This window comes from Podarcis bocagei (assembly GCF_964188305.1).
Source record: "Podarcis bocagei genome assembly, chromosome: Z".
In the NCBI taxonomy this organism is placed as follows: domain Eukaryota; kingdom Metazoa; phylum Chordata; class Lepidosauria; order Squamata; family Lacertidae; genus Podarcis; species Podarcis bocagei.
The window spans coordinates 46,708,460-46,731,057 of record NC_138140.1 but is presented as its reverse complement, the minus strand read 5'-3'; positions in this window follow the sequence as shown (position 1 = coordinate 46,731,057).

Here is a 22,598-nt window from a genome sequence, read left to right as displayed (position 1 = left end):
TTCCTACAAAGTTTTAATATTTCACTACAGTATCCCATTAAGCAAACAATCCCCCCCAATTGACATCTAGTAAATTTTGCTAACATTAACATTACATGTCTACCACTTATTTAATTTTTCATTGTGTTATGCTGACAGTTACAAGGCCATGGAAACCCCATAGGGTGTGAGGAAAAAGAGAGTGAGAAAGAGCACACAAAACAAACATATTCATGCAACTGACAGGATCATATATAAGCATATAAAGCTTTAATTTTTCAAATGCATGTAGAAGAGAGATGATTTTTTGTATCATTTAGGACAAAGCTCTAAATGTATGTTTCTAGAGATCTAACAGGAGTGTTATTGCCTGAGGTTGCATTCCATCAAAACGGAGAGTCAAAGGATAAGACAGTCTTCAAAATTAATTAGATTTGCAGTTAGCCTTTGGTCCATTCTAAATAGTCCATTTTCCATCTTTCTATAGAACAGACAAAGACAATGAGAAGATCCTGAGGCAAAATCCATCCCCCCAAGTATTCCTAGCTGGCTCCTTGATTTTACAGACACCCCACACACCTCCACAAGATTCTCTCAGATGCTCATTCCTACACACAAGATGCAGGGAAATGGTTATGAAGGGATGAGAGCTCTGCTCTGTTGCTGTTTGGGCTTGGAAGGAAATGGTTAATGAGGAATGCAGGGAAGCACAGGAAGCTGCTTTATCCTGAGTCAGACCATTGGTCCATTTAGCTCAGTACTGTCTGCACTGATTGGTCATGGCTCTCCACGAAAAGAAAGGAGACTCTTCTGGAGATGCCATTGGGAGCTGAACCCAGGGCGTTCTGCATGCAAAGGAGATGCTCTACCACTGAGCTATGTTCCTTCCCCAAATACTTAGACCATTTGGGTGTGTCTATTGGAAATGTGGTGTTGAATGCCATCCCGATCTCTCAGCGGTGTGAGATTCCAGGGGTTCCAGTCGCTTACTCTGGGTTCATGTTTCCTTGGGAATGAAGCACAGCAGAGATCATGGTGTCTTTATGATATATGGTTACATACATACAACCTGAGCCTATGATGGAGGGGTTCACAGCATTAACACCACCAAAGAGTCTTGTTTCTCCCATAGCTGCATCCTTGGATTCCAACAGAAATCAGGCATGGCCTGCTCCCTTCCTTCGAGCTTCCAGTTTCTAGCTCTCTCTCACATAGCTCAGCTCTGGCCTGTGTCTTTTCTAACTATCAGTGATTTGAGGGAGAGGGGGCACCTATTTGTCACTTCTTTGTTACCTTAACCATCCATATTTAGAAGGTCATTATCAAGAAGTTTGTCTTGCTATTCCAACAATTTGAATCCTTCCTTTGATTTTAACACTGGCTGCATCCAGGAATGCATCCTATTCCCCCTCATTAAGAGTAGCCCCCTCAGATACTTAATTGGGGGAGGGGGCAAAGATCTCACGGCCCCTGACAGTTGGTTCCTATGCCAGAAGGTAGGAATTGAAGCAACTGAATCAAGTTACAAGAAAGGAGAGTCCGACTAAAAGTCAGGAGGAAAATTTCGGATAATTAGTGCTCGCCATTGGGGCATGCTGGAATCTCCTTTCTTGGAGGTTTTTAAGCAGAGATTGGATGGCAAACTGTCATGTATGCTTTACAGAGATAGAGGGGTACCAGAAAGAGACAGAGCTAAGTGTGGTCAAAAAAGTGAAATACCTGGGGGTATCTTTGTCCACCAAAAACTTAAACCTATTCAAAGATAATTATGAAAAATGTTGGTTGGAAATTAAAAAAGACTTGGATATTTGGTCAAGATTGAAACTTACCTTGTCAGGCCGAATCGCAGCTATAAAGATGTGTGTTTTGCCAAAAATGTTATTTTTATTTCAAACCCTTCAGGTCGTGGACAGAATGGAATGTTTTGGAAAATGGCAGAAGGACATCTCTAAGTTTGTCTGGCAGGGCAAAAAGCCCCGAATAAAATTCAAAATACTAACTGATTCAAAAGAAAGAGGGGGGTTTGCCCTGCCGGACTTAAGGTTATACTACGAAGCTGCAGCCTTCTGCTGGCTGAAGGACTGGTTTCTGTTGGAAAACACCGATGTCCTAGATCTGGAAGGGTTTGACAATGTTTATGGTTGGCATGCATACTTGTGGTATGACAAGGCGAAGGTTCACAAAATGTTCAAAAATCATATTGTCAGAAAATCAATTTTTGCCGTCTGGATGAAGTATAAGGACTTATTAGAAAGTAAGACCCCGAGGTGGTTATCACCAGTGGAAGCCAAGATTTCTAAAAAAAGGCCCAATATGGAGGCCTATTGGCCAAAATATTGGGAATTAATAGAAAGAGTTGGAGACAATTGGAAGCTCCAAAGCCTGGACAAATTAAAAAGTAAGGTGCGAGATTGGTTACATTACGCTCAAATTCAAGAGGTATTTAAAATGGATAAAAAAGTGGGTTTCCAGACGGAGAAATCGAAACTGGAGACGGAGTTACTAGAACCAAAGACTAAGGTACTTTCGAGAATGTATGACTTGCTGCTTAAATGGAATACACAGGATGAGACAGTTAAATCTGCTATGATAAAATGGGCACAGGATGTAGGACACAATATTATGTCTGAGGACTGGGAAAGGTTATGGAACACCGGTATGAAATTCACGGCATGTAGTGCCTTGAAAGAGAATATTATGAAAATGGTATACCGGTGGTACATGACCCCAGTCAAGTTGGCTAAAATATATCATCTGTCTGATAATAAGTGTTGGAAATGCAAGGAGGCAGAAGGGACATTCTTTCACCTCTGGTGGACCTGCCCGAAAGTAAGGGCCTTCTGGGAAATGATACATAATGAGTTGAAAAAGGTATTTAAATATACCTTTCCTAAGAAACCAGAGGCCTTTCTCCTGGGCATGGTGGACCGGAAGGTGCCAAAGAAGGACAGAACCTTGTTTATGTATGCAACTACAGCAGCAAGGATCCTTATTGCAAAGTTCTGGAAGACACCAGATTTACCCACACTGGAGGACTGGCAGACGCAGCTGATGGACTACATGGAGTTGGCAGAAATGACTGGCAGAATTCGAGATCTGAGCGAAGAAACAATGGAGGAGGACTGGAAAAAATTTAAGGACTACTTGCAAAAATACTATAAGTTGTTTGAATGTTAAGATTGTGCACGATTAAGAAACGTTATGCTTCTGCAATCTAGTTAAGTAAATGATAAAGTAAGTAATGATGAAAAAACGAGATAAATTAGAAACAAAATATTATGTTTATTAAAAGTGTTAAAACTAAATTACAAACTTTCGAAATTGGTAACATAATAAATTCAAAGACACAATAAGATGTGAAACAAGATAACAAATTGCTGAACTGGCTAGAATAATGAATGCAATGTTGAGAGGATGTGAGGAGGTCCAAAAGAAAGCGAATTGTTGAAGGACGTCGTGAAAGATATTTAACTTTTTCTTCTTTTTCTTCTTTTTCTTTATATATATAAAAAAAATGTTTCTTGCATGTTGCTATGTAAACTAATCTGTTAACCTATGGAAAGAAACGCAATAAAAAATTTTATAAAATAAAATGTCATGTATGCTTTAGCTGAAATTCCTGCATTGCAGGGGGCTGAATTAGACAACCATCTGGATCCCTTCCAACTTTACAATTCTGTGATTCTATGATCACCAGTGGTCCATGCAATTTATATAGGTGGTCCATCACATGTCCACATTCATTATCCATATGGATTTTAAAGTGTATTACATTGTATTTAATTGTATTACAGTTTGAATTTGAATTGAATGCAAATTGTAATAAAATAAAATAAAATAAAATAAAATGTAATGTAATAAAATAAAATAAAATAAAATGCAATATAAAAAATGCAAGAAGCAATTAAAATACAATTAAAAAACATACAGCATCCAACACAACAAATCACAATGTCTGCAACGGGAACGGAAAAAATCATTAAGTGGGTTGCCAAGTCCATCAGCAATTTTTGAGTGGTCTGTGGTTTTGTTTATAAAAAGTTTGGAAACTACTGTTCTAAAGCATGTGGCTTCACATCTACAAATTCTATTTGCATTCTGTTTATTTATAAAAGTATTTTCGTACACCTCCAGAAAATAACTCCTAGGGGCCATGGGGGCTTGGGCTCCCACAATAAAATATTTGAGGGGTTCGGACCCCTGCAAAGTTGATGGGTATTGGCATTCAAATAATGTGTGTGCCCTGTCTCATGTGATCAATTATGCAACGTGGGGCTTACCTGGGCCCCTGCAATATTTCATTCAAGTTGGGACCCCTAGGTGGTGCATGACAGGAAATGCCATAAAGCAATACAAAATCACTAAAATGTCTTGCTCATCTTAAAAAATAAAATCATAAACAAAAACTGAATAGGCTTGCCACATTTTATTGCAAACCTATCACATTTGAATTATCTAAACCAATATGCAAATAGAAACATAGCCTTCTTTCAAAATGTATACTCCTATGAATTCTTTGATTCAGTTGTGTTGGACTCTGTTTCAATCTAATGGAAATATCAGGGTTGTTTTCCGAGGCCTAATAAAGTTTTCAGGGGTATTTCCTTCCTGATGTAGAAAAAAGAAGAAGCTTGTGAACAGCTTTTGTGTTGATAGCTTGCAATTGGTGTTGGCTTTTTCCAAGCCTTTGTCATACATTATGTTCTAAATTTGTCTAATGTTTGCTGTAGCCAAAGGAATGGGCAAAGTGATAAACAAGACTCACATTTTCTGTCACTCACCCTAATTGCCTTATGCTTGAAAGGCACCCAGGTCATTGCTATGCACAAATGCAAGGAAAATGCCATCTTTCATAACATGGTTCTGATATACATTTCAATTATCTTCCTTTTAGTAAAAAGCAGGCATGGCACAAATTGTGTATGATGATTATGTCCTTTTGCCCAGTTACAGCTTCTTATGCCATCAATGCTTGGAAGATTTTGAGCGACTGTCACTGCGTACATAAATAAGCATTTGAAACAGTTCTGCTTTGATGCATTTTCAAAGCAGCTTCTTACTGTACACCAAAGAAATTCACTTTCTGAAAACTAATATTGGAAGAACTACTTGGTGCATCATCTTAACTGGAGAGCCATTGTGCTAGTTCTACAAAGTACTGATATCTGCACAAATGAGAAAATTTATCCTCACTGTAAACCCAGCTCAGTTCAGCCTTTTTCTCCAAGAAGGTGTGAAAGACAGTATTGAAGGAATTTGGAAGCCACAAAATAGATGCCATTTTCTTAAGGAAACCATTTAAACCAGGTGTGAGGAAACTTTTCCAGTCTGAGGGCCGCATTCTGTAACGGATAACCTTTTGGGGGCCACATGCCAGTGCTAGGCCAGATCAGAGGCAAATGGTGGAAGAGTGATTGCAGAGATGTTAAACAATTCATGGGGCAGAGTTACTATTGAGTGCAGGGTAGTTGAGCGGTATCTCTTAGGGCTGTGCACAAATCCCCAGACCAAATTGTCCAATTTTGGTCACCTTAGGATTTGTCTGGATTGAATTGAATTGTGTCCACCCAGAATTATCTGGGATGGTTAAAACTTGGAAACCAGTCTCACGGCAAGCAGCAGGCGGAGCCGCAGACAACTGTCATATGTCTCCTTTCTACCCCACATGATTAATGAAAAGTTCCTGTTTGCATTTCCCCAGCCAGCCACCATGGGCACAACATTATTGCAGGCTCCAAAAGTAAAGAGGCAACCAACATCTCTGTCTCAGTGCCAAAGCATCCAGGGGTGTAGGAAGGGGGGTGCAGGGAATGCGGTCTGCCCCGGATGTCATCCTTGAGGGGGATGACAAAATAGCACGCCATGGGGGACGGCACTTACCGCGGGGCCTGGCCTGCAGCACACCTGAGCCACATATCTCTCCTGGGACTGACATGGTGGCTCAGGGGCCCGCGCTGCCCAAAATGACAGTGTGGTGCTTGTGTCTGCCAGGCGCACTCCGTGGGCAGCTTGCCGTGGCGCCCCGGTGCGCGGATCACCGCAGCACCCCCAGGGATGGCTCACCCCGCATCAAGGTAACTAGCAAGGTATCTATCTATCTATCTGAAGCATGAGTTTAAAGGCTTCAGTGTCAGGGATGGGAAAGGTTCAGATGTCCAGAAGTTGTTGGACCACAGATTTCATCGCCGTTGACCCTTGGCTGTGCTGACTGGGCAAATCTGAGATGGAGAAATCTGTCAATTTCGAATTATCTTAGGATCTCATTATCCCAATCCTAAATTCAGTTCTCTGCATGTCCACATCTCCATATCACACTTTTTTTTTAAAGTCATCATGAAAGTTCAGCAGAATTTTAGCGTGGATTTATCCTAATACATACATTTTTGTGTATAATGTTCTCTAACATGCGCATTACTGCAAAACAATTTCACCTTGTTTAGTGCAGTTTTGCAAAGTATTTTCACCAGCATATGCATTTTATGCTAACTTTAACCTGTTATGTGTGTGTGGTTTTTTTTACACATTACGTGGATGGAGAACTGCCATGCAAAATGTTGAAGGATTGCTGTGTTTCAATTTATGTATCCTTCTGGAAATGAAATTTCTTGCCTTTAAATGCAAGCCTAATTGAATTTCTACCCAATCCCTAGATGGGACTTCGAGTCCAACAATATTTCAACACTACCAGTTCCACATCCATTTTTTGAACTCCCCAGAGAAACTGACATATGGGAAAAAATGATTCTACATTGTCATTTGGATTTTTTTCCAGCTTCTTTCTTTTTTGTCTTGTCAAGGGGAAAGTTTCAAAATAAGCTGCAAAGGTTAAGGTCTGGAAATGGCAGATAATAGCAAAAGGTAAAGTTAAGACATACAGCCTTGAATTCTGCAGCAGGTCAAGGCTAAGACATATATTAAATACATATTTGCAGAAAGAACCGGTTTATTATTTGATGAAGCCAGCTGTATGTATGGAAACCTGTGAGAATTCACATGAAATCTCCTTAACCAGATGCTACCTGAAATACAAAGCCTAAAACTGAGTTGGTTTTCTACAGCACTCTTAATCTGGCATTCATTGCTCTGCTGCTTTGAAGGAAGCCATCCTGTTTTGATCCATTCTTTGAACCGCAAGATGAGCTGGGGTGAAAATGTTGGTACCAATTTTGGTCAGAAGGAATCCTTGTGTGCACACTCGGCTGCATCTAGACTGTGTCATTGATGGCTTTGCCATGGAGTCCTGGAAGCTGGACCTTCCACATCTACCAGAGCCCACACACTTTGTACTAATTCAGAGCATCAGCTGGCCGACAAACCGATTTCCTTTCCCTCCATTATATTAGGGTTAAGAACAGCAACCCATTAACTTGATTCATTCAGCTTCCGTTGACGGCTTAGTGATGGAGGAGGCTGTTTGCAGGAAGTTCTCTTCCCCTGCCCCCTCTGCCCTATTATAAATTGAATGGGAAATATTGTTCATTGAGGCACTCAGCGAGTGACTGAGCAAAGAACAGCAGTTGCTTATGGCTGAAGGGTGTTAGTAACAAGTGCTGACAGCGGAAGATGTGAAAGCCCACTCAACATATTTCATGCTATTTTCTCTCATTTGGGACAATAATGAGATGATAACTTGATGCTGGAGTATCTCCTCCCCACACACACCCAGAAGTGGGAGCCATGATACATGTTTTTTCCTTGATCACTAGGTCATAATTACTGCTAAGGACGAAAAAAACCACTGTGATATCCATGCTGCTAATCCATTTGTTTTCATTTTCCTCCCGGGGATGTATATTTTTGCTCCAAAAATAACAGCAAAGAATAACTCACACATAGAACGAACAGCTCAGGTCTCCTGGCATTAAATACATTTCAAAGAGCCATTCCATACCTCATTTTCTCATAGCCATTGGCACATATCATTATTTAACAGAATGGTGTATAAATAGAATGGTTGTCTAGGAACACTGTCAGAGAGAAGGAAGGGTTGCTGTGTTGTTGCTGTTTTTATGTGTTTGTCAAATGCATAAATTGAAGAAGCTAGTGACAGCTTGTGGGGAAAGTGATTTTGCATGGTACCACAGGCTTTGATTGTTGGGACTTACTTAGGGAGCTGCTATCAGGCTATCGGTCCATCTACCTCAGTATTGCCCACACTGACTGGCAGCAGTTCTGCAGTGTTTCAGGCCAAAGCCTTTCCCGGCCCAACCAGGAGATGCCAGGGATTGAACCTGCATGCAAAGCAGGTGTTTGACCATTGAACTATGATCCTTCACCCCCAAATAAAATGAGGTTCCTAGCCCACATGGTTCTGAACTAAGGGCTGATTTTAAAAGCACACTACCTAACATTGCATCAGACTGCTGGGCTCAGGATTGCTGACACTGACTGACACAGTGGTTTTCCAAAGTTCCAGGCAGGCTCTTTCCCCCCAGCCTTACCTGGAGATGCTGGGGATTGAAAATGGGGCCTTCTGCATGCAAGGGCAGATGCTCCACCACTCAGCTTCCTTTCCACATCTTTCTTCCCTCTTCTAAACCTGTCAGAGGACATCATAGATCTGATGCATATTTCTGATTTCGTGCAATGAGCAAGAGGTTGGAGGAGATGGTCTACAAGACTTCCTCCGGTTATGATTCTCTGCTTATATTGCTTTTCTAAGTTCAGTTCAGTTTTTTGTGTTTTAGCAAACAGCCATAACATGCATGACAACAATACTGCTACTAATAGTGGTTTACATTTCTACTCCCACTCGCTGGATCATCACCTTGTCGTGGTGAGTGGGCTTGCATGTTCCTATGACCCTTGTGAGCAAAGCTGTCGGGAATCTCGTACTCCCAGCAGGGTCACCCAAGGCGGTAAGATCAAAGGGAAGGAGCCAGACAAAGAATGATCCAAGAAGTCCTCAATGGCAGAACAGGCGGATGATAACAAGCAGTATGTTACAACGGCTGTGAAGGCAGATGAAGGTTGCAGCAGATAGGAATCTAATGGTTGTCGTGACTACTTCATGCCATCAGAACAGAGCCCTACTACGAAGACTGTGCATTGGTCAGTGTGCACTGATCTGCACGCATAAAACAAATTCACGCACAAGCGTCTTCCCAAAAAACATTTCTACTCCCCAAATTTTATAGGATAAATCATTTCCCATACCCCCGTTTAATTTTGTTACACAAATTTGTAGAGCCTTAGTAAGAAATTTTGATGTTCTACATATAAAGGATATATACTTCTCTCATCAGACAACAGAAAACAGGTATTTGCAAGAGACGGCCTTCTCTTCTGTGATCTTAACAATGGGTGGATGTAGTTGTTTCTAAGATTATTATAAAAAGGGCATTCAAGGAGTGCATGAGTTGTGTCTTCCATTGACACAGAGTTGCAGCTGCAAGCTCTCTCCTTCTTAGGAACTCCTGTATGTTGGCCCATCCAATCTGCATCTAATGGAAGGACGGCTTTTCAAAGTGTTAGGGGGAATGTAACCAATATGGTGCCCTCCAGATGTTGTTAAACTACAACTCCCATCAGCCTCAGCCAGCATGGCCAATTGTCAGGGATTATAGAATTTGCAGTCAAAATGGAAGGGCATCACATTGGCTACCACTGTGCTAGGGGCATGTCATGTGCCATTTTTAGTAATCAATAAGGACATTTTATTTTTATTTTTATTTTATTTTTTATTTTTTTTTTTGAGAGAGAGAGAGAGAGAAAACACTTTTCGTAAAGGCCTTGTAAGGCTATCAGTCAATTCTGCACCTTTTGAGAGCCCTCTTCTCAACCTCCCAAAGTGTTATTGAGGCATCTGATCAAGGCCTGTATTTTAAAATGAGCTTAAAAATATATTTGCAAATGTTTGTATGTTTCATGCCAGACAGAAAGCAGCTGGCTAAGTACTTTGGCAGCTGTTTATCTTCCTGCTCAAGGGCCCCCCTGATTTATAGCAGTACCTCAAAGTTGTAAAAGGGAATTACAGGCTGGGAGCAAAGGTCATACTGACCATACATATTACAGAATACAATCAAGCTGCAAAAACACTAATTAAGAGTTGGTAAATAGTAAGATTTATTGTTTAACAGAAAATAATACCATGTGCCTCCCATTAGACTCGAGTCATATTTTCCTAAGGTTAAAGGGCAAGAGCTAATAGGAACAGCAGCTGGCTGGGAAAGGAGGTATAAACTGAAGAGGCTTTTTTGAAGCTGTTTCCTTTTTACTTTGAAAAGGCCTTTTCTTCTAAAAAGCTATGTTATGTATGAAATTTGTTGGCTTAAATGTAATTATGCAAAGGGTAAGAAATGTTAGATTCTTATGTTGGATTCTTATTTCATTGATGGTGTGTGAGAAGGTGAACCCAAGATCTCTGTTTAAGACAAAATTTAAAACCATGAGCCATCTGTTTTAGCCATTTGTTTTTAGAATGCCAGGGGCAATAGGGCAAAAGGTGATCTGGTAATTAAGGTGCCTTGTCGAGGCAAATGTAAGATATATGGCTACTTGTCTGCCATTTATGGATAGAAGGAATTATAGCTCTTTGTCTCCCATAAAAGGTAATAGGAAATGGGTGTATCTTTTATGATTGGTTCTAGCAAACAGCCAATAGGAATTTCAACCAGGCTGATTGGACAAAGGCAGCCAAAGGAGGAGCAAGGGGGCAGGGCTGAGGAAATATAAGTGCTGGCCATCAGGGCTGGAGTGGGCAGAGCTTTGGTAACCATATACCACTGTGTCTCTCATTTATTTGTCTGACAAATAAATTATTTTAATTTCTCTATTGCTGCGTTGAATATTTCATTCCAGCTAAGCGTTAACCACAAGCAGGGTGCTACATTATTTTTCAAGATCCAGTGCCAGCATTTAAATTCCCACCTATAGGCTGATCCATTGATTTATTTTTTACAAGTTACCTGTTACAATTAGATGGATGAACTAATTAATAAAAAGGGAATGAAAGAGGGATTTCACAGGAAATGACAACTTTGAATTTCACTCAGGGATTTTGGCAATTAATCTTAACTCCATAATTATAACAAGTGCTTCTGTTAATCTGGACTTAATATTTTTTTTTTAAATGCTTGTCACTCTCTTCCCCTCTCCCTCCCTTCCAATAAAGCATCATCAGAAAACTCAGGTTCACTTAATTTTAATTTAATCCTCCTCAAAGATCCATCCCCCCCACCAAAATCCTCCATAATACCTTTATAAATAATACTTTATTCTCCTGTGCTCGCATAATGATGGGCTTCTAGCTCGCATGGTTAATGCAGAGAGTCAGGACAAAATATATCACTTTTTTGTTTTTTAAGTGGGGGGACTTTAAATATTCTGGGAATGAATACACACACTTCCTAGAGTGGTTTAACAATCAATCCCTCTTCCCAGGGAACTCTGGGAATTGTAGTTCTGGGAGGGGAATGGGGTCTCCTAACAACTCTCAGCAAACTTAACATACTGCAGCTCACAGCATTCTTTAGTCATGACTGTTTGCAGTTGTATCATAGTGTGAATGTGGCCTTGGTATCTGTATAACTTTGTGGGGTAAGTTGCATATGGATTCCTTTAAGAATGGATAAAACTTACTTCTTGTTCAGGGAAGGCTGGTTACTCAGATCCAGAGCAAATGGTTTGTGTCAGCAGTGTTGACGTGCATAAGCTTATCACAACAGCCCACAGGACCACATCCCCAAGGAGAGACTGAAAATGTGAGCAGATGTGCTGACCCATTGCCCTGCCCACACAAAAGAGAAGCAGTTCACAGTGTAATAACCAATAATTAGGGTCAACAAGCAGGTAGAAAAAAGGAAAGTGGCCTAATTCTCTGGCTTCTCCTGTGCTAATACATGCACCCAATACCACAAGTTCAAAAACCTCGTTATCACCTTATTCTCTTGCCCCGGGGAAGAAGGGTCTCTCAATTACTCTGGTTCTCTGGCAGATGATGTCATAGCTTCTAGTCTGGAGCTGCATTCTCCCATGTTGCCCTTGCACCCCACCACCAATCTCTGGATAAAAAGGCTTTCAGATAGAAGAGCTAGGAAAGTCATTGCCAACCAGAGCAGATAATACTGAATTTGATAAGACAGTGTCCTGGTTTATCTAGGGATTAAATAAAAAAACCCACCTAATTAAACATTATCCCTTTTCACTGTTGGTTCTGTGGTCCCCAAGGAAACCCAGGGTGGGGACAGGGCTATGCACAGACCTATTGCAATATCTGATAGTAGTGAGGGAATTCCTGGTGATCTCACTTGTCAGAAGTTGCAAAGCATTTCAGAATTTGGAAACTCTTGTACAATCCAATTAATCATATTGCCGCATTTTCCAATTTCCCACATATTTATTGAGTGGGAATGTTTGCTAGAGAGTCCTTACAACTGTAATCAATTTTCAAATAGATTAGAGTCCCATATTAATTTCAGCAAATAGTTTACTCTATAACAATTTGGAGAAACCTGCCTTGATTGTGTGATTATTAACACAGAAGTTAGGCAGTTTCATCAAGTTAAATGGTATTTGATATGTAAACCACCTGCTCAGCATTACAGAGGACAGTTCTCTCTCTGGAACAAAAAAGAGAGAGACCATGATGCACAGTGATAATGCAAGATGCCAGTCTTATAATGACGATTCTCCCAACGCTTCAAGAAATAAAATGGTTATTGTGGTCACTCCACATTATGCTAACAGATGTTTCTTTTTTTATATTACATTTTTAATTAAATTTTCCAACATACATTTATAGTATCCAATCTAAATTTATCACATATTTTCTCTTTTAGACTTCCTTCAACCTCTTTGACAATCATCCATTATTCAAATTTTTAAGTACACATTTCCTAATTTTATATTGCATTTTATAAACCTTCACACACTTAGTTTTCATCAGTACAATAGTCCTCTATCATTTACAGAACTTGTTGAAATCCCACTAGCATTATTTGCTCATCACATACACATTTCAGATAGTCTGAAAATTTTCCCCAGTCTTCAATGAACTTTTGATCTCGTATATATCTGATCTTTCCTGTTAGTTTGTCCAGTTCAGCATACTCTATCAGTTTCATTCTCCATTCTTCGAGCGTCGGCAGTTGTTCCTGTTTCCATTTTTGGGCCCACATTATGCTAACAGATGTTTCAGGTTACGAGTTTTTGGGTTACGGATGCACCGAAACCCAGAAGTACCGGAACAGGTTACTTCTGGATTTCAGTGCTTGTGCATGTGCAGAACTCCTAAATCGTGCTTTGCGCATGCGGAAATGCCGACTTCCAACCTGCATGTGTACAGACGTGGCGCTGCGGGTAGCGTACGCTGTGGGTTATGAAAGTGCCTCCCACACGGATCACATTCGCAACTCGAGCGTCCACTGTATTAGAACCCTGTGCAAAAGATTAGAGCGTGGGCCAAAGGAAGCAACAGTTCTTGGAAATATAAAAGCCAGCAGTTATTTGCATTGTCCTCCAGCACTAAATGGAACTCATTGGTCCTTTTGAAGACCAGGTTTTAAAAAGGGATAATTAAATGGAATTTTACAGAAGGCAGGAAAAAAGAAAAGAGAGGGCAAAGGTTGCTAGTAGAAGACATGGTAAAATACCCTATGACCATAAAATAGTGAATCAGGAAACTCTTTGCAAAGGGAGCAATGTTGCAACAAGCCTGAGGGGGCAAGTTAGTGATAACAAAACTCAGGCAAAAGTATACTAGTTGTATAACATGTGTATGAGTGTGTTCGTGCATTTGTGTAAAACAGGCAACTAGCAAGGTTGCATGAATTAAATCAAACATTTTATTTTACTTATTTATGGAATTTCTTGACCACCCTTTATGCAACCGCAGTCACAGGGCGGTTTCCAAAACAATATAGTCAGTGATTATTATTTTTTAAAAAATGTGTATCTATCAAACAAAACATTAACCTAGTAAACAGCAAGGCAATCAACAACTACTAGATACGTTATAACTAGTGATGGAGAAGAAAGTATGTTTGCATTTAAAAGCAATTCCACCTAATTTACACAGTCCAAAACAATCTGAGAATCAAAACACAGCCATCTTTGAAAATCCACACTTTGCTGAATTTTGCAATGAACTTCTTCAGCCAAGTAATGTGACCTAAAATGCATATTTCAGGGTAAAGTGTCAATAAAATGCACATACAGTGGTACCTCGGGTTAAGTACTTAATTCGTTCCGGAGATTCGTACTTAACCTGAAACTGTTCTTAACCTGAAGCACCACTTTAGCTAATAGGGCCTCCTGCTGCTGCCGTGCCACCAGAGCACGATTGCTGTTCTTATCCTGAAGCAAAGTTCTTAACCTGAAGCACTATTTCTGGGATAGCGGAATGTGTAATCTGAAGCATATGAAGCCCGAGGTACCACTGTATTGGTGAAAATAATGTAGAAAAATCAGGGGGAAATGCTTTTCAAAAATGTCCTAGACAAAATAGCATACAAAAGTGCTTATATTAGGACAAATTCTCACTAAAACGCTGATGAATTTTTGTGATTTTTTATTTTTATTTTTTTGGTGGGGAGGTTTGCAAACTGATGTGGAAATGTGGAGAACTGAACTTAATATCTGAAAAATGAGAAACTGAGAGAACCCTAAAATGACTTATTCACCCATCCCTAGTGATGTCAATACCAGCAGGCCATCTATCAGTCATTTCCACTGAAAATATCTGTGGTTGCGTTTCATTTTTTTTGGGGGGGGGGGGTCTGCTGATTGATGCACTTCTTTATTTGGCTGGCAAGCATGTCCCTGAGGCAACTAGCACCTAATTTCAGAAGACACTGCTGTATTGTTAATAATAACAGGAGGTACCTTCAAGATGCTGTTATTAGAGTTATCACAAACTCTAATGGGCTGACATCCTCTTTAGAATTTCTAATTGTAAGCACTCATTCTCCCTAAGTGTGGTAATTCTCCTGACAAATGTGACTTTCAAATGGGTGCTGAAAGAGTTCATCTCCAGGCAAGCCATGGTCCACTGGGAACATGACAATGGATGCATACTCATCACAGCAGAAGTGTAAGAAGAGGAGCACTACAGCCAAATGTAAAAAGCTTCCAGCACAGGGCTTTCTTCCTCCACCCCGCCCCTCACATTCATCTTAAGTGCCAGATCCATTATTCAAAGAGAGAAACGAAAGGGCTCATCAACTGTCTGTACCTCTAAGGTCAGTTTATGAAACACACACACACACACACACACACACACACACACACCCCTTACATCATGGGGACTTGTCTAGCAAATAAAGTTTCTGGCTGAGTCCAAACTAGGAGTTTGTAAGCAATCATCATTTCCCATCCTGCCCTTTTATTCACTGCATCCAGCATTGCTTCAGTTCCACGGCAGGTCATTTCTGTGAAAAACTGTGGCAAAATCATATAACTTGCACAATTCACCCAATCAATTACGAAATCTGCATTGTCAATGTGTCATTCTGCCCCGTTCATTTCAATGCAAAGGTAACACAATGCAGATGCAGGAAAGGAAACATAATTATGTATCCTTTACAGACTGAAAGCACAAAGAACAGTGTGTCCCAACAATATCTGCTGGATTGACTTCTATTTTGTACATGGGAGAAAGAGTCAAACCCCAAACATTAGGATGTTGGCTCTTCTTACATTCTCTTGTTCTTATGATGCTCCATTCCATTCTATTCCATTCCATTCCACCCCCTTCACACTTTTCCATTTACTTCCTCCCAACAGACGGATAACATTCCATGACCACTGAACACCCTCAGTCATTATTGGGCTGTTTTTGTCCCACACCCCTAGGAGTGGGAGCTAAAGTGGTGATGATTATGATCACGTCAGGTTACCCTTAAGCATCCCAATGCCTCGCTCTTGTTTGTGGGCAGTACTATTTTGGCTATATACTGGGCAACACATCAAGAGTTGTGTTTGCTCTTTAACATGTATTTTCCTTTTAAGACTCAACACCATTTGGTGGCAGTAAGTGAGCACTGTGCACATTCCTAGGCTGGGCATCTAATTTACTCACTGCTCAAGAAAGAGATCAGTCTATAATTACTTGAGTCTGTCTTATTATTAGGACCAAGGTCCCCTTCACTCAAGTCATGCATTTGATCATCCATGATAGTCTTCATGCCTATCAAAAACCCTTCTGGGGACCTTTCTAAGTGACCAACAAATAACCAGCAAATGTGAAAATATTCACCTTTTCCATTTTCTTTCTCCCATTATCACTCAGCATTGTTCATATTAGGCTGTGGCACATTAACTTATGACAGAAATGCAGAGGATATGGAAATGGCAGAGCTGATGATTTCTTGAAGGAGCTTGCAGCGTCCTTGGAATGACACATAGCTACCTGAATTTTCTGGTGGATAATTAGCAGATTAAGTAAAGAGCTATTTCACCTGCAGGATGGTAGCTCCCTAGTGACTTTCTTGAAGGAGCTTTGGCATGCCTATTCAACAGCACTCTCTGTTGCAGAGAGAAGAAATAAATTAAGGCATACCACGAGCATTTCAGGTGTGCAGTGCATTTGCATTCTTGGGTGCGGTGGGGAACGACAGCACAGGTTGCAATAGCAAATTACGAAATTATAATAAAGAAACCCTTATCACAGATATGCAGCAAAAGTTGCTCAAGTAAGAAGGCAGGGGCCACAGAAACTTTGTGCAAGCCATGTTCTGCTGGCTTCTTGAAGACACAACCGTTTGCACAGGCACTCCCTGGGTCTTTGAATCTCCTGTTTTAATTATTGCCTTGTTATACTGGTATCAATAAAATTTTGCTTGTTGTGATAGAGAGTGAGGAAGCCACCTCATGGGGTGGAGGGCCCACACATTGTTTTTAATTGTTCTGTTTTTTGTTTTTATTTTTGCTTATTCTGCTTAACTCTTATAAGGGAGGGAATATATGCCTGAGAGGGAAGGAGTTGGGGGGAGCTAGATGGTGCAATCACAGTGGTTATGGGTAAGGGGAGGAAGGGGGAAGAGCTAAACTCAAGACCACACAGCCCATTACCATTCTTGCCCCCTTCTCATGAGTAACACCTTAATAAGCCTCTCTACAATAACCAAAGGACACGGGTGGCGCTGTGGGTTAAACCACAGAGCCTAGGACTTGCCGATCAGAAAGTTGGCGGTTGGAATCCCTGCGACGGGGTGAGCTCCTGTTGCTCAGTCCCTGCTCCTGCCAACCTAGCAGTTCAAAAGCACGTCAAAGTGCAAGTAGATAAATAGGTACCGCTCCGGCGGGAAGGTAAACGGTGTTTCCGTGTGTGCTGCTCTGGTTTGCCAGAAGTGGCTTAGTCATGCTGGCCACGTGACCCGGAAGCTGTATGCTGGCTCCCTCTGACAATAAAGCGAGATGAGCACTGCAACCCCAGAATCGGTCACGACTGGACCTAATAGTCAGGGGTCCCTTTACCTTTACCTTTACAATAACCATCAGGTACTATTCTCTCAACATGCCTTGCATCTCTGCTGTCTCCCTCTACTTCTTTCTCTCCCCCAGTTGAAGTAGTGGAGACATTTATCATTCCATGAATGTTCACTATGATCAAACACATACAGAACTGAGATTATAGTAGAAACCAGTAATGCTTTTCCATCTACAGAAAGCACTAGCAAATGCATCCAGTGTTCAGCAAGTGCTTTGTTATTTCAACAGAAGCCTTGCAGTGGACAACTTAATAATGATGATAAATATTTAATCAAGCCACATTATTTATACACAAAATAATGGTTAAATATGCATGCAATAATGCTGGCTAAAAGAAGGGCCAATTTAGTTAATTAGTTGGAATATATACAGTAATCCCAAGAAGAGTGAATACTTTATATTTTCACCAATTGTTAATAAGGACATACTGCAGTGGTTGTTTTAAAGAAAAACTGAATGTTCCGTTTTTTGGGATGTGTGCAAATGCTGTAATATTTATGAAGATGTGAAATACTCCAGCTTACAAATTTCAGTAATAAATAAATAAATAAATAAATAAATAAATAAATAAATATGTTTGCTTTTCAGCTCATTCCATGGTTATTTCAGGCAACTGCTGTACCCCCCCCCCTTTCTACAGAACCTTTGAACCATTTCCAAATTGAAATAATTTTTGAGTATCACTTCTTTGGTCAGTCGAGAAACAAGTATTGTCAACAGGGGGTTTTTTCCCCTCCAAAGGAGGGGGGGGGAGTATATGAAGATATAGGTTTAGGATTAGTTGTTTTTCTTACTGTGGTCTATGTTGTGTTTTATTTGGAAATTAAGATAGCATCTGATGCTTCCTGCCTATCCATTCTCGGACTAGAACTATATTAATGAAACAGATTTTTATTTTTATATCACCTTAAGACAATCTGTGTTTTTTACTTGGAAGGAGCCCACCTGTGGGAACAATGAGTGATACCTTCCACTAATTAAGGAGAACTGGGAGCATCAGAAGATCCCTGGTGGATCAGAGAAAAAAAATCCCTCCAATCCATCATATTTTTCTCCACAGTGGCCAAGTCGCCCACAAACAGGGCTTCCATTTGATGATGATGAACATTATTTGTTAGTTACTTTATCTTGCCTGGGGCAACCCAAAACAATAACAGACAGACAGAAACCCCTGTATGTGTGTGTGACCGTGCGCGTGCGCGCGTGCACACACACACACACACACACACACAGAGAGATACAATAAAACCAAAAGGGGAAAGAAATAAATCAAAAACATCCTGCCCACTTCTAAAAGGCTACAGATTTTTTAAGGCCTGGTTTTAGAGTAAAGTTTTTTCCTGGAGCCTATACATATATTTTGATGGTGCCAGGTGAGCCCCTCTGGAAAGAGCATTCCACAAACTGGGAGCCACCACAGTTCTCATGTCACTGCTCTCTGGACCTCTTGTGGAGGAGGCACATAAAGAAGGGCCTTAGATTATGATTGCAGGGTCTGGGCCGGTTCAGGCAGTCCCTGAGGATGTTGTTATGGAAGCTTGACTTGGATGTAAATATTGTTATTTTAATGGGAATCTAACTGCTGGTTGGGGAATTGTGTGTGATGCAGATTCCTAGCTGCCTTGTTTTGGTAGTTTTGCAAATTATGCCAGGTAGAAGTCATGTAACGAAAACTGAAATTAAATTAATTATGCATTGTAGTGAAAATGTCTGCCCTGAATAAAATGCCAATCAGTTTCATGTGATGTACTTAAAATATTCTCTTGGGAGTTTTCAAGCAGCTGCCTAACATTTTGGTTTGCTTTCCCCACCCTCCTTGTTTTCAAGAAAAAATGTTTAAGTTTTGGTATTGCAGCTTTAAAGTGCACCATTTCATTTATACAAACTTAAGGAAAGTTCTGGGAAGAAGAGAAACTATTATAGGGTTCACAGATGGGACAATGTTCAACAGAGCCCCTTGCTCCATGCCTTCTGCTGTCTTGCATACCAATGAGAGAATTGTGTGCTATCACAGTCTCCCTCTTGAACTCTGACTACTGCTGAGATGTGGATAAGTTTGATATGTTCAAGTGGGTCCCCCCTTTCCTTCCCCTCTTCATTTTTTTTAAAAAAGAAACACTGTATTGTTTTGACCCATGGTCAGGTCTCCTAGCTTTCCATGATTCAATGATTTAGGAATAATTTATCGGCTGAGAAATGACTTATCCACAGAGGAATGTGTAGGAAGGAAGGGGGAGGGAGAAGATTAGCATACTGCTTTAGGTTTTACACAGTGTTGAACTTGGATTTCAAGAGGGTGATGAGTGACTTATTCTGTGTTTTATTGATATTGATTCCGGCCCTCAATTAATGTCATTCTTTATAAATGATGTCACCCTCTAAATCGTGGGCTTGCTGCTGTTTCTTTCACAGCAAGCAAGCAAGCAAGAAAGAAAGAAAGAAAGAAAGAAAGCTACACCACTAGAAGGCCAAAGAAAAACTTCTTACTGTGGTGACACAAATGCTTAGAATATCAATACATTCTCTGTCATCACACGCAGAATGAGAGTGACAGTGAGAGTGATTAATTTGGTTGTGGGGTTGTGTTGTTTTTTAATAACTTTTAAATTACCAATGTGTGCAATGCATCTTTAGCAAACCAAATTGCTAAGAAGGATGCTTGGTGTATGTTTGCAAGGAGTGTGTCATTACAAGTGTAACCCTGTTGTTACCAGGTATGCAAGGATGCCTGAACTCCCCAGTTAGTTTGGTCCTAAAGGACTTCCAACAAAAGGGACCAACGTAAGATGGCCTGAGCTGTAACCCTATGTAAGGACAACATCTCTCTCTATGTAAGGTCAAGGCTGGCCCTACCATTAGAAGGTTAGTCATTTGCCCCTGGTGGCAGATGATGGAGATGATGGCCAGGAGAGGTAGGGACAGGTTGGAGGACGGAGCTGTATGTGCCACTTATGGGTGGGTGAATCTGTCAAAATTGTTTTCTCTAAGGCACAGATTACATTTTCTCTGACTGCTTGTGCAATCTGCTGTTGCTCTAGCATGAGGGTGGGAATATTGGTTGTGCAACATGAAATCCAGTGGAACAGTTGCAATTGTGGAAGCTTTTTATCCAACAGGTTGCACAACAGGATGTACTGGGGCTAAATAAATTTGTTATGCAACCAATCATGCAAACTATGCTGACTTCCTGTGCTTTCTCTTGCACAAGCCATTACACTAGTACAACTAGTACACCATTAGTTTATTTGAGAGCCAGTTTATATGAGAGCCAGTGTGGTGTAGAGGTTCAGAGCGGTGGACTCGTAATCTGGAGAACCGGGTTTGCATCTCCACACCTCCACCTGCAGCTGCTGGGTGACCTTGGGCTAGTCACACTTCTGTGAAGTCTCTCAGCCCCACTCACCTCTCAGAGTGTTTGTTGTGGGGGAGGAAGGGAAAGGACAATGTGAGCCGCTTTGAGACTCCTTAGGGTAGTGATAAAGCGGGATATCAAATTCAAACTCTCTCTCTCTCTATTTCCACATCAGTTTGTACTATCACTTAACCACATGTGAAAAATTATGTCCAAACCTTACTGTACACCCCACAGATCACTTATCCAAACAGCTGACTTCCTTATTTCCTTGTTTGTTTGTGCTTTGCTGGTTGGTGGCAGTCATTTCTGGGAAGAAACCACGAAGTAAGGGGCAAAAGAGAGCATATAAATCCCACATTAGAAGTATTTCCATATGAAAGAATGGAAATTGTGGACTCATTATGTGAATGCCCGCCTAATGAATGGTTGCCACAGAATGCATTGTGTTTGGTAAATGGGAATTGGGTATACTTAGTTTCCCCTAAAGTATACATTTCTTGCAAAGATATTTTCCCTAAAATAATGCATTCTTGTATATCATTTTCATGAAAAATGCACGCAGAAAACCACATTGTAAAATTCAAAGACGTAAGAATTTCATAGGATAGCTCTGTTTTGGTTCTCACATTGTCTTGGAAACTGCAAATTTGGTAGGTTCAACTTTAAATGCAAACTGAACAGAATTTCCAAACCCCTGGCCTTAGTGCCATCTGGATTGTCTGTATAACAAAGGTACCAGGCCTGACTCCCTGGTGAGAATGTGAGAAACTGGGAACCACCCCTGAAAACACTTCTTTTTGTGTTGTCTTCCACTGCACCACCCTTAGAGAGGGCACATAAAGATAATGCCTCTGGATAATGCTTTCTGGATAGTAGACAGGGAGGAGGAGTATGGATGTGTGTTGCAATTACCATGCGGTATGGAAGTGAGAGCTGGACCATAAAGAAGGCTGATCGCATTATGGTGCTGGAGGAGACTCTTGAGAGTCCCATGGACTGCAAGAAGATCAAACCTCTCCATTCTTAAGGAAATCAGCCCTGAGTGCTCATTGGAAGGACAGGTCCTGAAGCTGAGGCTTCAATTCTTTGGCCACCTCAGGAGAAGAGAAGACTCCCTGGAAAAGACCCTGATGTTGGGAAAGATTGAGGGCACAAGAAGAAGGGGATGACAGAGGACAAGATGGTTGGACATTGTTCTCGAAGCTACTAACATGAGTTTGACCAAACTGTGGGAGGCAGTGGAAGACAGGAGTGCCTGGTGTGCTTTGGTCCATGGGGTCATGAAGAGTCATACACGACTAAACAACAACAACAACACAAATGAAGAAGTTATATTCATTGCTCCACCCACTTTAATCTCTGGCCCCAATTACTGGAAGGTTGCCCTGAAGCTATTGGAGCTCTTTGGCCAAAACATGGGGGGGGGGTCAGGGTTCAGTTTCATCATCATCATCATCATCATCATTATTATTATTATTATTATTATTATTATTATACTTTGGGCAGGTCAAAATAATTTAAAATAGAAAATTAAAAAGAGTTTAAAATAAATTATAATCACAAGAACAGAAAGTGTCCCATAAATATGCACCTCAGGTGTCACAGGCTAGGGTAAAGAGATATGTCTACAGAATATGACAAAAACTGTAGTGCGAAGTTGTCAGATGCACTTTCTGTGGGGAGAAGATCCACAACTTACCGTATGAGCTGCAAAAGAGAACACCCTTTCCCTGGCCAACGCTGATCTTCTGAGGATGGTAAAACTACCAAGAGGGCCCCCTCTGCTGATCTTATCACACAAGAGCATCATTAGATTTCAGGCAAGTCTGTATCA